This window comes from Protopterus annectens, chromosome 14.part0 (assembly GCF_019279795.1).
Source record: "Protopterus annectens isolate FY-2018-M chromosome 14.part0, PAN1.0, whole genome shotgun sequence".
Lineage (NCBI taxonomy): Eukaryota > Metazoa > Chordata > Ceratodontiformes > Protopteridae > Protopterus > Protopterus annectens.
The window spans coordinates 1123926489-1123944966 of NC_056748.1; positions in this window are offsets into that span (position 1 = coordinate 1123926489).

The window sequence follows — 18478 nt, forward strand, 5'->3', positions numbered from 1 at the left end:
AACGTACAGTTTAACATAACATATAGTTTTCCTATATTTGTAAGACAAGCATACAAACGATATTACTATTCACAAATAACATAGAATTATTTACAAAATTCTAGCTAGCTGGGCTGGCAGCCTTCACAACATACTATACAAGCACATGACAACAGTGACAAAAGCTGGGCCTTGTTCTGGAAAACCTTGACCAAAAATTTATCCTTTTCGCCTACTATTACTTCACATGGGAATCTGAAACTGCAGGCTGCAAGTACTGCTGTTGTTTTCTCCCACAAGTCTGGACATTTGGGCTGTCCTGTTTTTGCTCCTGTTCAGCCTGCTTCTGATGATACAACATTCAAATGTTATGCTGTTGTTATGTCTTCCAGTGGATTACCTTCACAGGACAATGCCCAGCTGTTAGTGGATTGCCAGTGTCAGAGTGCTATGGTGCATCTGTTCTCCAAAGGACTGTTATGTACGCATGCTGTTCATAGACTTCAGGTAGGCCTTCAACATGGTTAGTCCACAACAGCTGCACTCTAAGCTGAGTAAACTAGGCACAGAAACCACAATATGTGACTGGATCCTCAACTTCCTAACGGAAAGGCCACAAATAGTTTGGTCGAGAGAGCATCACTCAAATTGTATCACCCTAACACCGGGGGTCCCACAAGGCTGCGTACTCAGTCCACTTCTTTCCACAATTCATACACATGACTACACAACTACACATCAGTCAAATAGAATCATCAAATTTGCAGATTACACCACAGTCATCGGTCTTATCAAGAAGGAAGATGAGGGGGGCCTACACGGAGGAAGTGAACCAACTCATTCATTAGTACACTGACAACAATTTAGCACTAAATGTTGGGAAAACCACGGAAATCATCATCAATTTTAGGAAGAAGAAGAAAAAGCCATACACCAATACATACATCAATGGTGCTGCAGTGGAGAGTAAATAGCAACAAATTCCTAGAGGTACATATCTCACAAGACCTAAGTTGTGACGCAAACACTTCCTACCTTATAAACAGAGCCCAGCAATGTCTCCACTTCCTTAGGAGACTTCATAGAGCTAATCTACCTCCACAGGTCATACTCACCTTCTACAGAGCCATAGTGCCTTTTTTAGGCAAGGCTCAAAAGTCAAACCCACCCCCATAGACAGCACAAGGAACAAGAAACTAAGGGTAATGCTGCTAAATGCCAGAAGTCTTAACCTCAAGATGCACGCACTCGAAGCTCTCCTCAGAATGGAGAACATCGATATCTGTGCAGTGACAGAAACCTGGTTCAAGGCTCCAGAGAGCACCCCAGCACTACCAGGCTATACCTCATATCATGCTTTTCGGCCCCAAAACCCGGACCGAACCACAAAAGGAGGGGGAGTTTCCATATTTATCAAGGATATCCACACCTCCAGGTTAGTGGCATTGCACCAAGTATCGGAGACCATCCATGTGCAACTAACAGTGGGCAAGACTGCTTTTCAGTTTATAGCATCCTACAGACCACCCTCTCAAAGTCAGGAATCCCACTCGGCTTTCCTGAAAACATTGGAGAACATGAAGATCTCTCCAAACACCATTATATTGGGTGACTTCAACTACCCAAACATTGACTGGGAGCACTACTCAAGCCCCAGCACCTTAGCCCAAAGGTTCCTGGAAATTATAAACTCAAATGCTATGGAACAACTAGTCACCACTCCCACAAGAGGGGACAACATACTAGACCTGATCATTACCAACATGGGAACTCTATGCTCCACACCAGAAGTATATCCCTCATTGGTAAGATCAGACCATAAATTAATTTCACTGGATGTCCACATCCTGACCCCACCCCCAGCCCAGAAAACCACTGTGAAAAACTTCTCAAAAGCAAACTTCTCACTTCTCAAAAACTGAGGGTAATGCTGCTCAATGCCAGAAGTCTAAATCTCAAAATGCACGCACTCGAGGCCCTTCTCAGTATGGAGAACATCGATGTCTGTGCTGTAACTGAAACCTGGTTCAAGGCTCCTGAGAGCACCCCGGCACTATTAGGTTTTACCTCATATCATGCATTCCGGCCCCAAAACCCGGACCACACCACAAAAGGAGGGGGTGTAACCATATTCATAAAGGATACCCACACCTCCAGGTTGGTGGCAACGCACGAAGCTTCGGAAACCATCCAGGTGCAACTAACCATAGGCAAAACTGCTCTACAAATTGTAGCATGCTACAGGCCACCCTCTCAAACTCAGGAACCCCACACAGCCTTCCTGAAGACACTGGAGGGTATAAATGTATCTCCAAACACCATCATATTGGGTGACTTCAACTACCCGAATATAGACTGGGAACATTACTCAAGCCCTAACTTTCTAGCCCAACGGTTCCTGGAGTTCATAAATTCAAATGTCATGGAACAGCTAGTCACTGTTCCCATGAGAGGAGAAAATATACTATATCTCATTATCACAAACATGGGGACAAAATGCTCCACACCGGAAGTATATCCCTCATCATTGGTGAGATCTGATCATAAACTAATCTCACTGGAAATCCACATCCCGCCCCCACCCCAAACAAAAAAGACCACAGTGAAGAACTTCTCTACAGCAAACTTCACACTACTCAAGACTGGTGTGGTATCCTTCAAGGCCCCTGAGCCAGTGGAAACCACAACCCAAGCTGCGGAAGCCCTTACAAATGCCTTCTATGAACACCTCCAGGACTGCATGGATCAGGCAATCCCAAACAAAACCAAGACTCTTTCCACAAAGGGCAAACGTCCAGTCTGGTGGACCCCAGCCATTAACAACTTTACAATAAGAGGAGAAAGCTATTACATGATAGAACAAAATCCATAAAAGGGAAGTCACCCCTGATCATTATTAGTAAAAAAATACGAGCACTCATAAAATCAACTAAGGCCAATTTTGAGAGAAAAATTGCCATGGATTCAAAGGACAATCATAAGGCCTTTTTCAGCTATGTTAGGAACCTGGGTGGAAACTCCCAGATATGCTCAGAATTAGTCCAAAATGATACAAAAATCACTGAACCCACAGACATTGCCAACATACTGGCAGACAGGTTCAGTGCAAACTTCACCCCTCTCCCCTAAAGGAGAGATAACTATCCCAGCAGAGTGTAGCCTCCCAGACATCTCAAATGCGCAGGTGAAAGCTGCTCTCTAAAGCTAAAAACACAGCATCAATGGGAACGGATGGTGTCCCCGGCTGTGTGCTACACGAGCTAAATGAGGAATTAAACCCGCACATAAGGCAGCTGTTTAATCTCAGCCTTACCACAGGATACGTGCCCAAGGAGTGGCGTACGTCAACTGTGGTCCCACTCCACAAAGGCGGTGCCTCTACGGACCCTGGTAATTACCGCCCCATAAGCTTAACAAGTCTAGTCTGCAAAGCTATGGAGAGGATCATAATGGAGCTCATAAACAAAGATATAGGGGACTTGCAGACATTGGACCCGACCCAGTTTGGCTTCGTCAAGGGCAGATCATGCCTTTTGAACTTAGTCAACTTCTTCGAAACAGTCACCAAGGCCATTGATGAGGGAAAGGCAGTCCATACAGCCTACCTTGACCTTGCAAAGGCCTTCGACACAACACCCCACTCGGGTATTGTAGAAAAACTTACCAGCTTAAATGTAAACCCATATGTCACAAGATGGGTTGCAAACTGGCTTAAGGACAGAACCCACAGGGTTAGAGTTGCTGGCGCTATGTCAGACTCCAAGCCAGTTACAAGCGGTGTCCCACAGGGCTCGGTCCTTGGCCCCCTATTGTTCGGCATCTACTTCTCAGAAGTACAGGCCAACATGGGAGGACTTTGGCTGACAAAGTTTGCAGACGACTGCAAACTGGGCGCCATAGTGGAAAGTGCATCGGACACGGATATCCTTCAGAAGGGACTCACGGAAACAGATAGCTGGTGCCAGAGCCATGGCCTGAAGTTAAACGCCAAAAAATGTATAGTCATACCCTTCGGGAAAAACAAGGTAACCCCAAGCTACCATATAGGTGGCAATCCACTAAGCACAGAAGAGGTTATCAGGGACCTGGGGACCCAGGTTGACAGTGGCCTTTCTTTTGACACTCACGTTGCTAAAGTGGTTAGAAAGACCTTCTACATTGCCCACCTGATCATGAAGGGATTCACATCCAGATCTAGTGAGGTCATTGTTCCCCTGTACTCTTCACTTATCAGACCAATGATCAAGTACAATGCCCCATTCGGGATGTATCGCACCCGACATCTGCAGCAATTGGAGAGACCCCAAAAGTTCCTCACCAAAAGGATAAAGGGACTCCAAAATCTGTCATATGCTGCCAGATTGAAGAAACTCCAGCTCTATTCAGTTGCATACCGTCTGCTCAGAGGTGACATGTGCCTGACATACAAGGCCATGTCCAACCCGGAATTAATGGACATGCTCCACCTCAAAAAATCCAAATCCACCAAAACCACTAGAGCAAGCGACTTAAACCTTAGCACGGATATAAATAGGACGTGCTGGAGGGATAGATTTATCACTCAGAGACTCCCTATGCTGTGGAATAAAATTCCGGTCCATGTGAGGCAGAGCACCTCGCTGGCTCTGTTCAAGAGAAATCTTGACCTGTGGATGGGAGATTGTAGGTTTATCCCGGGAATCATCTCTGTGCCACTGCTGGACAGAGGCACAACAAACTAATGGGCACAGTATTTTTTCATATAAGGGGTGGCGTAAGCCACAAAAATTTGGGCTAGACTTATAAATGCCTTAGGGCAGATAGCCTAGTATAAACCTATGAACCTATGAACCTATGAACCTAAGTGGAATTCTTCAAGGCCCCAGGGCCAGTGGAAACTATGGCCCAAACTGCAGAATCCTATATAAATGCATTCTACGGACATTTCCAGGAATGCATGGATCATGCTATCCCAAACAAAACCAAGACCCAATCATCCAAAGGCAGGCATCCAGTCTAGTGGACCCCTGCCATAAATAAACTGTGCAACAGAAGGAGGAAGCTACTACATGATAGAGCAAAATCCCTAATAGGGAAGGCATCTCTGATCAGTACTAGCAAAAAAGTACGATCCCTCATAAAATCCTCCAAGGCCAGTTTCGAGAGAAAAATTGCACAGGACACCAAAGACAATCATAAGGCTTTTTTCAGTTATGTTAGAAACCTGGGATGCAACTCCCAGACTTGTTCTGAGCTGATTCTAAATGACAAAAAATACACTGAACCCACAGACATCGCCAATATCCTGGCAGACAGGTTCAGTGCAAACCTCTCCACCCCCCCCCCCCAAAAGAGCAAGTATCTATCCCGGCAAAGGGCTGCCTCCCAAACATCTCTGTTGCTCAGGTGAAGGCTGCCCTCTCCAAAGCAAAAAACACTGCTTCCATGGGACCAGATGGCGTCCCAGGTTGCGTCCTACATGAACTCCAAGAGGAACTAATCCCTCAAATAAAACAGCTATACAATCTCAGCCTCACTACAGGATATGTGCCCACAGAATGGCGTACAGCAACAGTGGTCCCACTCCACAAAGGTGGAGCCTCTACAGACCCTGGAAACTATCGCCCCATAAGCCTGACTAGCTTAGTCTGCAAGGCTATGGAGAGGATCATCATGGCACTCATAAACAAAGACATTGGGGACCTACAGACACTAGATCCTACCCAGTTCGGCTTTGTCAAGGGCAGATCCTGCCTTTTGAACCTGGTTGACTTCTTCAAAACAGTCACCAAAGCCATAGATGAAGGAAAGGTAGTCCACACAGCCTATCTGGACCTTGCAAAGGCATTTGACACAGTACCCCACTCGGGCATCATAGATAAGCTATCCAGCTTAAATATAAACCCCTATGTCACAAGATGGGTCGCAAACTGGCTCAAAGACAGAACCCACAGAGTGAGAGTTGCTGGAGCCATGTCAGACTCGAAACCGTCACAAGTGGCGTCCCACAGGGTTCTGTCCTGGGACCACTCTTGTTCGGTATATACTTTTCCGAGGTACAGGCAACGTGGGAGGACTATGGCTCACCAAGTTTGCAGACGACTGCAAACTGGGGCCATAATCAACTCTCCAGCTGACACAAACATCCTTCAAAAGGTCTCACAGAGACAGATAACTGGTGCCAGCGCCATGGTTTAAAGCTAAATGCCAAAAAATGTATAGTCATACCCTTTGGCAAAAACAATGTGCCCACAAATTACCACATAGGCGGAAACCCATTAAGTACAGAGAACATTATTAGGGACCTGGGGACCCAAGTTGATAGCAATCTCTCCTTTGAAAACCACATTGCCAAAGTGGTTAGAAAGACCTTCTACATAGCCCACCTCATCACGAAGGGTTTCACATCTAGATCAAGAGAGGTAATCGTGCCCCTTTATTCATCCCTCATCAGACCCATCATAGAATACAATGCCCCTTTTGGGATGTACCTTACCCAACACCTGCAGCAATTAGAAAGACCCCAAAAGTATCTCGCCAAGAGGATCAAGGGTCTCAAACAGATGCCATATGCTGCTCGGTTAAAAAAATTCCAGCTCTACTCAGTTGCATGCCGCCTACTTCGAGGCGATCTATGCCTGACATACAAAGCTATGTCAAATCCAGAATTAATGGACATGCTCCACCTCAGTAAATCTAAATCCTTTAGAGCCACACGCTCGAGGGACTTGAACCTCAGCACAGAAATAAATAGAACTTGCTGGAGGGACAGGTTCATAACCCAGAGGCTCCCTTCGCTCTGGAATAGAACTTCAGTTCATGTGAGGCAGAGCACCTCACTGAATCTCTTCAACCACACACACTATAGACCCAGTCTCACATAGTACCATTACAACCTCAAATCATACACATAAACACACAAAGACATACTCGGAGGCTCTGATCAAAAATCTACCAAAACAGCAGAGGCCACCAAAGCAGACACCCAAACAACCACCACCTCAGAACACAACACCCGCAACACATAGACCTCACAGTCAGAGTGTCAAACAGTCACAGCCCTTAAGGCCAAACACAATGCCAGACACACTAGTCATTGGTGACTCCATAGTCAGACACACTGATGTCCCGCTCACCAGACTGAGTAAGGAGAAGGTCACAGTAAGCTGCCTGTCGGGTGCTAGAATCCACCACATAACGCAAGCACTCAGGTCTCTCAACAGCAGGTACAAATATGACTCAGTCATTGTCCACGCTGGTGTAAACGACCTGAGACGTACCTCCTTGGACTACATGAAAAGAGACATTGAGGAGCTCTCTGATTATGTAGCCCAGGCAGGTATGACCCTGACCTTGAGCAGTATCCTACCTTCACCAAGAATGATGCCACAATACAGAGATAAGATGATCAGCTTTAACAATTGGCTTAAACACTGGTGTCATTCAAAGGGGATCCAGTATCTGTCTGCCTGGGATGACATGCTGGACAAGCCACGCTGCTTCGCAAGGGACGGCTTGCACCTGTCACCCCTGGGATTCCGGATATTGGCAAAGGCTCTTGCCACCCCATAGTGCCTTTTTTAGGCAAGGCTCAAATTCTAAACCTACCACCCTAGAACACAAAAAAGGAAAAAAACTAAGGGTAATGCTGCTCAATGCCAGAAGTCTAAATCTCAAAATGCACGCACTCGAGGCCCTTCTCAGTATGGAGAACATCGATGTCTGTGCTGTGACAGAAACCTGGTTCAAGGCTCCTGAGAGCACCCCAGCGCTATCAGGTTTTACCTCATATCATGCTCCGCCCCAAAATCCGGACAATACCAAGAAAGGAGGGGGGGGTATCCATATTCATCAAGGACACCCACACCTCAAGACTGGTGGCAACGCACGATGCATCGGAGACCATCCAGGTGCAATTAACCATAGGCAAGACTGCTCTGCAAATTGTAGCATGTTACAGGCCACCCTCACAAACTCAGGAAACTCACATGGCCTTCCTGAAAACACTAGAGGGATAAATGTATCACCAAACACCATCATACTAGGTGACTTCAATTACCCTAATATAGACTGGGAACACTACTCAAGCCCAAACACCCTAGCCCAAAAGTTCCTGGAATTCATAAACTCAAATGCCATGGAACAACTAGTCACCATCCCCACAAGAGGAGATAACATACTTGATCTCATCATCACGAACATGGGAGCACAATGTTCAACACCGGAAGTATACCCCTCACTGGTGAGATCAGATCACAAACTAATCTCGCTGGAGGTCCTCATCCCACCCCACCTGAAATAAAAAGACCACAGTAAAGAACTTCTCAAAAGCCGACTTCACACTTCTAAAGACTAGTGTGGTCTCCTTTCAGGCCCCGAGCCGGCGAAAACAATACTCAAGCCGCTGAATCACTTACAAACGCCTTCTACCAGCACCTGCAGGACTGCATGGATAAGGCAATCCCAAGCAAAACAAAGACTCTTTGTACCAAAGGCAAGCGTCCAGTCTGGTGGACCCCAGCCATAAACAAACTCTACAACAAAAGGAGGAAGCTACTACAAGATAGAGCAAAATCCTTAAAAGGTAAGACACCCTTGATCACTATAAGTAAAAACTAAGAGCTCTCATAAAATCATCCAAAGCAAATTTCGAGAGAAAAATAGCTAAAGACTCAAAAGACAATCATAAGGCCTTCTTTAGCTATGTTAGAAACCTAGGAGGAAACTCCCAGATATGCTCAGAACTAGTTCAAAATGATGTGAAGATTACTGATCCTACAGACATTGCCAACATACTGGCTGACAGGTTCAGTGCAAACTTCTCCCCTCCCCCAAAAGGAGAGATATCTATACCAAATGAGTGCAGCCCCCAAACATCTCCAGCGCCCAAGTGAGAACTGCTCTCCAAAGCAAAAACACAGCATCCATGGGACCCGATGGTGTCCCCGGCTGTGTGCTCCACGAACTCAATGAGGAATTAAACCCACAGCTAGGACAGCTGTTTAATCAAAGTCTTACCTCTGGATACGCACCCAGGAGTGGCGCACTGCAACTGTGGTCCCACTTCACAAAGGCGGTGCCTCCACAGACCCTGGAAATTACCGCCCATTAGCTTGACAAGCCTTATCTGCAAAGCCATGGAGAGGATCATAATGGACCTCATAAATAAAGACATAGGGAATTTGCAGACTTTGGATCCAACCCAGTTTGGCTTTGTCAAAGGCAGATCATGCCTTTTAAACTTGGTTGACTTTTTCGAAACAGTCACCAAAGCCATTGATGAGGGAAAGGCAGTCCATACAGCCTACCTCGATCTGGCTAAGGCCTTCGATACAATACCCCACTCGGGTATCATTGAAAAACTCATCAGCTTAAATGTTAACCCATACATCACAAGATGGGTTGCAAACTGGCTGAGTGACAGAACCCACAGGGTCAGAGTTGCTGGCGCCATGTCAGACTCAAAGCCTGTCACAAGTGGTGTCCCACAGGGCTCAGTCCTGGGCCCACTCTTGTTTGGCATCTACTTTTCCAAGTACAAGCAAACACAGGAGGGTTATGGCTGACAAAGTTTGCAGATGACTGCAAACTGGGCCATAGTAGAAAACACATCTGACACAGATATCCTTCAGAAGGGTCTCACAGAAACGGATAACTGGTGCCAGAGCCACGGCCTAAAGTTAAATGCCAAAAATGCATAGTCATACCCTTCGGGAAAAACAAGGTTACCCCTAGCTACCAAATAGGTGGCAATCCACTGAGCACAGAAGAAGTTATCAGGGACCTGGGGACCCAGGTTGATAGTAGTCTGTCATTCGACACCCATGTAGCTAAAGTAGTTAGGAAGTCCTTCTACATTGCCCACCTTATCATGAAGGGATTCTCATCTAGATCAAGGGAGGTCATAGTCTCCCTTTACTCATCACTCATCAGACCAATGATTGAGTACAATGCCCCATTCGGAATGTATCTGACCCGACACTTGCAGCAGCTGGAGAGGCCACAAAAGTTCCTCACCAAAAGGATAAAGGGTCTCAAAATCTGTCCTATGCTGCCCGACTGAAAGAACTCCAGCTCTATTCAGTCGCACGCTTGCTCAGAGGTGACCTTTGCCTAACATACAAGGCCATGTCAAACCCAGATTTGATGAATATGCTTCACCTCAAAAAATCTAGATCCATCAGAGCCACAAGGGCGGGAGACTTAAACCTCGACACGGCTATTAATAGGACGTGCTGGAGGGATAGATTCATCACCCAAAGACTCCCTATGCTGTGGAACAAAATCCCGGTACATGTGAGGCAGAGCACCTCGCTGGCCTTGTTCAAGAGAAATCTTGACCAATGGATGGGAGATCGCAGATATACCCCAGGAATTACCTCAGTGTCAGTGCTCGACAGAGGCACAGCAAAATAATGGGTATAGTTCCCCATACTAAAGGGGTGGCGTAAGCCACAAAACAATGGGCTAGGCTTATAAATGCCCTCGGGCAGATAGCCTAGTATGAACCTATGAACCTATGAACCTATGGATGGGGGATCGTAGGTTTGTCCCAGGGATTACTCCCGTGTCACTATTAGACAGAGGCACAGTAAACTAAACCTTAAAAAGGGCACAGTATACTCAAATCAAGGGGTGGCGTAAGCCATACAGAATCGGGCTAGGCTTATAATTGCCCCAGGGCAGATAGCCTAGTATGAACCTATGAACCTATGAACAATTGACAGTGTACTGACAAACAACATTATTTATTTTTAGTTATTTTATTTTACATTTGTTTACAGGCAGAATCAGACTGAGCAAGAAGCCCATTTTCAGCAGAGGCCCAGGGAGAAAAGCTCCACAGAGATTAGTACAATAAATGTAATAAAACACAGGTAAATTAAGTACAAAACAAAATAATATCAGTATCAGATAAATATACAATAAAGTACATGAACATCTAGTACAGTTGTTAGGCAATGCATTCACATATTTGGTAACAATTAATATAATGGTTAGATTAAAAAACATGTTGTTTAAGTACAGAACAAAAGACAGGAGGTGTTGTATGTTTACTCAGTAAACATCAACTTTAATACCAACTTACAGTTAAACTACATAATGATTCAACATTTCCAAATTGTTTGTAGCAAATACATACAGTATATATTAACAGACAGTCAGCTGTAGGTATTTATGGTTCAGCAGTAGCAGCTGGCGAACTTTACTATGTAATGGTGGGGATAGTGACTAAGCATGTTGTAGAGCTGTTTTGGGGAGCTACCCAGGGTCTGCACAGTTACAGATCCATGACTTACATAAATGGGATCGGAGGAATGTTTTGAGGTTGTTTTGTTTTCTGTGGTCCTGATTTCTAGGGGGATGCTGTTCCATGGTTTAGTGACAGAGAAAGAGTAGAGGGAGTCCCTTGAGCTATTTTTGCTTTTAGTTACGTTGACTAATGCCTTGTCTGTGGGTCTTCATATGCACCTATTGGAGTAGATATCCAGCAGCCTTGTAACGCAGGAGATTTTTCCGGATTATATAGAATTTGGTGGGATATTGTAAGTTGGTTAAAGGTGAGCAGGTTTGGCAATTCAAGCCAGGAAGGTTGCTGGAGTGCTAGGCAGTGGTGTACTGTAGGGTGAGTCTGTAGAAACTTTGGCTATTTTATTGTAGTAACTGTTTAGTTTGGTTAAGTCTGATTTATTTAAGTTGATGAGTATGGGGAGACATAGAGAAGTGTGGAGCCTAGGTGGGTTCTAGCGATGGTGGCTTTACTGTTGTTGGTGAGGTATTTTTTGCATCTATATAGGGTTCCAAGTTTTATATGGACTTTTTTATGGTATGTGTGATATGCAACTCAAATTTTAAGTTGTGTTCTATGATGATTGCTAGCAGTTTTGTGTGTGAGACATGTATGACTGGGATGTTGTTAGCTGAGTGTATTGTGAATAGAGGAATGGGGTCTATGGATTTTGTAGGATGGAATATCATTAGCTGTGTTTTTTGGTTTTAGTATTAGTTGAGGGTTGCTTAACCAGGTTTTGACATCGGCAAAGGATTCTTGTGTTAATTTTTGGAGTTCAAAAAGTGATGTGGTAGAACATATTAAGGTGGAGTCATCACCATATGGGACCAAAGTGGCATACAGGGTAGTTTTGTGAAGTTTATTGGTGAATATGGTGAAGAAGAGTGGGCCAACGATGGATCCTTGGGGAACACATAGGGTTACGGGTAGGAGGAGAGATAAGTTATTTTGCCATTTTACTGCCTATTGGCAGTTAGAGAGATAGTCTTGGAACCAGGATAGAGTGGTGTGGCTTAGATTAAGTTCAGAGAGTGTAGTAAGTAGTTTGGCATGAGAGACCATATCAAAGGTCTTTGAGAGGTCTAGGAAGACAGTGGAGACAAGGTTGCCATTGTTGCGGTGTTGATTTACTGCATTGATAAAGCTAACAAGGGCCATGGTAGTACTATGATAAGGATGGAATCCATGTTGGGTGTTAGTCAACAGTTTATTAGTAACTAAGTATTTAATTATTTGGGAATGAATACATTTATTCAGGATTTTTGACAGGGGAGATAGAATAGCAATTGTTTGGTAGTTAGAAAGTTCCAGTGAGTTCCCCCTTTATGCAGTGGTATCATGTATGAGATTTTCCATAGTGTTGGGATGTGTTGTTCTGACAAGAGCAGTTAATTAACAGGGAGACAGGATAGGAGATGGCTTTGGCTGTAATCTTCAGGAAGTTTTCTGGTAATTTATCAGCAGCCAGGGTTGTGGGTTTAAGTTTGTTCAGATGTTTATATATAGTACTAGTAGGGACAGGTTGTAATGAGAAATCGTTTTGGTCAATGGATGAGGATGACAGGTTTGAGTATGTAATAGGAGTGCTATTGTTAGATCTAGAATAGATTTGGTGAAGTGTTGGTTGAATTGGGTGTTTCAGGGATGGTGTACTGTTCTTTTCCTGGGTGCATAATTTTATTGATGATAGCCCAGAACTTTTGTAGCTTTGTTTTGTGTTTTGATTGGATGTTAGTATAGCAGTTAATTTTATTTGTCCTAATGTGTTTTTTGGCTTTATTCCTTAATTTTAGGAATGCCTGTCTATTAGTTTGTGTTTTATTGTGGCGCCATGAATCCCATGCTTTGTCACTTAGTTTTAGAAATTGTCGGGTATCTTCGGTGAGCCAGGGGACACAGCTAGTTTTAGTTCTAACAGTCTTGATGAGGGCGAGGTGATTAAGAATACTAAGAAAACTGTTGTTGAAGTATTCTACTGCATTATCTAGGGGGAGAGTTGAGAGTGGTCTCCAGTTGCATTGATTTACTGCAGATATAAAGTCTTGGGCTTTGAAATTCTTTGTATATCTAATTTGCTTGAAGATGGTGGATTTAATTGTGTTAGCATGGTGCCTTACTACAAAGCTGGGGAAGTGATTACTGAGGGTGTCTGTCTATCATATCGATAAACAGGTTGTTTTTAAAGAGTGGCCTGATACCTCTGCCTTTTTTGGATATCCTGTCTTGCCTAAGAATGTTATATCCAGGAGGAAAGAACTTCATTATTACTAATTTGTAGTTTTAGCCAAGTCTCTGTAAGAAGAACTATGTCAGGGGAGTACAGGGCCAGTGTGGCATGGAGTTCAGATATTTTATTCAGTATGCTTCTTATGTTGATGTTGAGTATTAGGAGGTCTGATGGTTTTCTGTGGAAACCGAGAATGATTTGGGCCATTTGCTGGGGGTGTTCTTGTTGTTTGTAGGGTCAGGATTTGTATGGATGTTGCCACTTAGTATGATTTGGGATACTATTTGAATGATAGCTTTTATGTATTTTGATATGAAATTATGGTATTTTGTGGAAATGGGGGTATTTTGTTGATAGGGGTACTGTGAAAGAGGCAAGGTTGAAATTTGAGAGGTTGTAAATTGATGGTGATATTAGTAGTAAAACCATTTTTTTCCTGTGTGGGGATTGGATAAGTAGGGGATTTTGTTGTGGACTTGTGGCTAATTAAGTGATGATAGCAGGCTGAGTGTGCTGTAGTAATGAGGGTAGTAGCTATTATACAGGGTGGGGATAGCATTTTGTCTTACACAGAGAAGAAGCAGATATTGAGGTCCTTTCTAGTTATGCTATAGTGGTGTATACAGGGGTGGACAGGGTTTGCTACCTTTTGTTAGTGGCTGCTATCTAAGGTGTAGGGAGAGTGGGTGGGGGTTTTGACTGAGAGGTTCTGGCAATTAAGATTCTGTGTGAGTGAGGGAAAGTCATGTGAATGTAATTGAGGTTGGAGTGAGAGTGAGGGTGAGCTGTGGTTGGTTAGTGGAGTGAAAAGGAATGTCCTAATAGGTATAAAGGTCAGAAGAGTGGTGGTGGGTGGGAATGGGGATAGGGTAGGAGAGCAGAGTGAGCCCAAGAGGAGCTAGGGCAAACGGAGCGGGCTGAAACCTTGGCGTAACAAGCTCCTTAAAGAAACAATCTTTTAGGAAAGGAACGAACTTTGGGTGAGTGGACGTCTTTTTGCATTTAGGTTGTTTTTTTGTTTCTATTTACTTGACACTATGGCACTCGACAAGGCAGGCAGCAGTCAGAGCCTTAGTTCAGTTACTTTATGCTAGGGGTTATGATATATAAGGAAGCACAAGGAGCTAATTTAAAGGAGCTGAATAGGAGTGTGGGGAACAGTGTTTCAAAGCAGAGCTGAGGGATGTAGCTAAAACTACACCTTATAAGTGAGGAGGGAGGAGCTAAAATTTAAAGGGTAGCCTAGCAACCAATGTCCCTGGGGGTGTGCACATCACTTACTTGGCCAGGAGATTTATGCCAGTGAGGCAAAGTGCAGTACGGTTATCCCAGTGAAACGCAACCTACATTACACCCTTGAATTGAGCATGTTACTCTGTTGCAGTTCTTGTAGTCTTTTGAACCATGCAGGTAATTCAATGATTTATTTCTCTACAGTGGGAAGGGAGCAGAGCGGATTTTCTTTAAGGTACTTGTTGCACTGATGTTTCACTGTACGAATCCTGAGAGTAACTCCCTCATAAGGTCAATACATTGCCCCACTCCATCTAATGAATGAACCGAGTCATTAAAAGGCTCAGGAACTAAGAGTGTCATTTTTAAAAATAAAGTAGAATCCTGTAGACTACAGGAGTTGCAAATGGTGTATGTGCTCGCCACATAAGTAAAGGGTCTTTGTGCTATCCAAATACTGCTGTTATTTTGACCTGCTATTCCAATCTAAATGTTATATTACTGAGGTAATAGGATAGTCTACAGTCTTAAGTTAATATAATTGTATTTAAGGACTGGCCGAGTGTAATGCGAATATAGTCTATCTAGTGTTACAAGGAATGAGTATTGACGTACTGACCAGGGAAGGTTCCCTGTGAGCTAAGTTATTGTTTAATGTATCATATAACAACTGTTCCTTCCTGCCTGCACTGTGTTAAGTAAATGTATTTGGAACTGTAGACTGTCTGTGATTGATGCGACTGCAGTCAGTCAAGTTATAGAATGACTGCGTACTACATTGCTGGTTTGGGAAAGGTCACTGTTAACTGAGATATTGTGCTGCTATAAATAAGAGCATATAACAACTGTTTTTCTTGTATGCACTGGATTTATTTTAATGATGACTATGGAAAGAACACTTCTGTAAATGTATTTGGAACTTTAAAATATTATTAAAAATATGTGACCACCCTCCTCTGGACCAGTAATCAAGGAGCCTCAATTCTCATCACTGGCACCTGTGGCGAACATTCACTGGGAGGATAACAGGTACACATACAGTATCTCCAGATGCAGCGCTCTGCATCAAGTACACTCAAGCACAATTTCCCTTAAGAGCACACAGAGGTCACCATCAGTCTAGGGCTGGTTTCTTCCTCTTTCTCCAGATCCTCAGTAAGACTCCCCACTGGCACAGCTGTAGAGTTGAGGTCTCAGCTGAGTGTCCAAGCCAAGCCCTCCAGCACCCTCTCTGTCCAAACAGTGCTTCGTGTCCCTGCCCATGTAGCTGACACACACACTTTAGGAGGTTTGATTTACACACACACACACACACACACACACACACACACACACACACACACACATGCACACGTGCACACACATACACACACACACACACACACACACACACACACACACACACACACACACACACACACACACACACACACACAAACGCACACACCTGACAAAGTCTAGCACATGTTTACTAGCTATGCCCTCTCTTGCCCAGACTATAAAGTATTTACAACTGCCATCAGACACTCCTTCCAACTACCTTAAGGCTCTTTCAAGGGGACCCAATATACTGAGTGAAATTAATATTAATACAAATGGTACTTTGACCAAGAGCAAGGCTTTTAGGAGTGGCCCACGCAGTGTCACCAAAAAAATAAGCAAGTACTCTCAAAACTTAAATTTCTCTGCAAAGATCAGCCACAATGAAATGTTTAAATATATTTAATAATAAATAGTAAAAGAACATGAAAATACTAAATATATATATACTCACAGTGACATCAGAGTTCAAAATCACAGGAAATATTTAAAATATCATTGAAGGACAGGCTCAGACAAATAAAGAACGACAATATCTAAACTAATCTTCACTATATTCTTGATTGAATCTAATAGAATCCATATTCCCTACTTACTTAATAGACCAAGGCAGATGATGTGGTGAATGTTCCTTCTTGTTGTCAGGCCCAAGACAAAATACAGAATGCTCAGTCTCACTAAGAGACTTCTCAAAATAATATCTAAAATATTACTTCTGGGATAGCTTGCAGAATGACATCACTTCTGGTCATCTGACTTCTAGTTCCCATACAAATCCCATTTGCTGGAAGCTGGCAGGATTTAGCACCTACCTGTAAAAATACACACACAAGGGCTTTTGCTCAGATCTGTGGCAGGTGCTGGAAGTCATCATTGTCTGGTACGGAAATTGCTCTCAAGCTGATCGGAAGGCACTGGATAAGATTGTTATGCAGGACACAAAAACCATTAGCTCCTACCTTTAATCCCTACAGGGTATATATTCAAACAGATGCTATGGCAAAGTTCAAAAGCTATTGAGGGATTGTACACCATCCAGCTCATGGACTGTTCAAACTCCTACCAACAAGGAAGAGATAGATATATAATTATGGTACACCAAAAACATGAAATACTTTCCTTGACTACTAGATTATTTCTTCATTTAATATAAATGATGAAAATATTCAGTCAGAGTTCCGGTTTGCAATGAACCTATCATATGTGGGGAACATCATAACTGTTAAATTAATGTGACATAATGGCATTGTTGGATCAATTAAAATCCTCACAGATAGCGAAACAAATGAAATAATGGCCCTGAATACAGTAGGGGTGCAACTTTAAACAGGTGGGTATTCCTTTACATAAATAATTACAGTACAGTCAGGGACTATGCAGCCTTGAAATACTTAGGTCTTAATGCACATAGATCAATTTCAGGCTTGAAAGAGTTGTTGCCATTTTTTTCAGATAAGTGACACTCAGTATTCAATCATATCCCATGCTTTGCCTTTCTCCAGACTTACAGAAACAGAAAATGGCCCCATGTCCTCCATACCTCTCAAATGCTTTGCTCAATGGTTCTAGACAAAGCCAAAAATAATGAGGGGGGAGAAGTCAGAACAAAGGCACAGATTCAAGGACAGTTTTTAAATACTACTATAATTCACAAAAAAGTTACGTTTAATATCAATATTAATTTTCAGAACAATAATTAAGATGAAACTAATACCTGACATTACTGACTGACTGACTGTAAAACTTATTGCTTTACAAGAAAATCAAAACTGTAACCAGGGACAGACAGGGCAAAGATATGTTGCAAAATCAGGGAAAGTACAGATGCATTATGCCACCATACTATACTTAACAGCTATAGAGAATGTCATACCACATGGAATTGTTGGATATTGCCTCTGTAAAAGCACATAAAGGGTACGATGCAGACATACCTCTCAACTTCTTAGAGCAAGAAATCTGGACAAAGCCGTAAATTATGGAAGGACAAAGGCCTAAAAATAGGGACATTTTTTTAAATATTGCTCTTACAAACTTCGAAAGTTGATAGAATAACAGGTTTTACATTAGCATGAATTTTCTGAAGGATATGAAGTCTAAAACTGAAATGTCTGTCATTATTTTCTGACTTCAACCCTCAATTATTTGACAGTGATTTGCCAGAAATTTTTTTGAGAAGCACACCAAAAATATGAGGCAAAAATCTGGACAGTCTGAGAAAATCTGTACAGTTGAGAGGTACGGATGCAGATACAAAGACTGCATTATTTTTTCAAGCCAGAGATCAGTACATACAAAGTCTGAGATTTCATAACATCAGTGCATACAAAGTCTGAGATTTCCTAAGGCAGCAGGCTCATCTTCCAGCAATTTCCGGCATTTGAGAAGTAGGGCAGAACACTTATTTATCTGTTTTTGTATCTATATAGATTTAAGTAAAGAAAGGC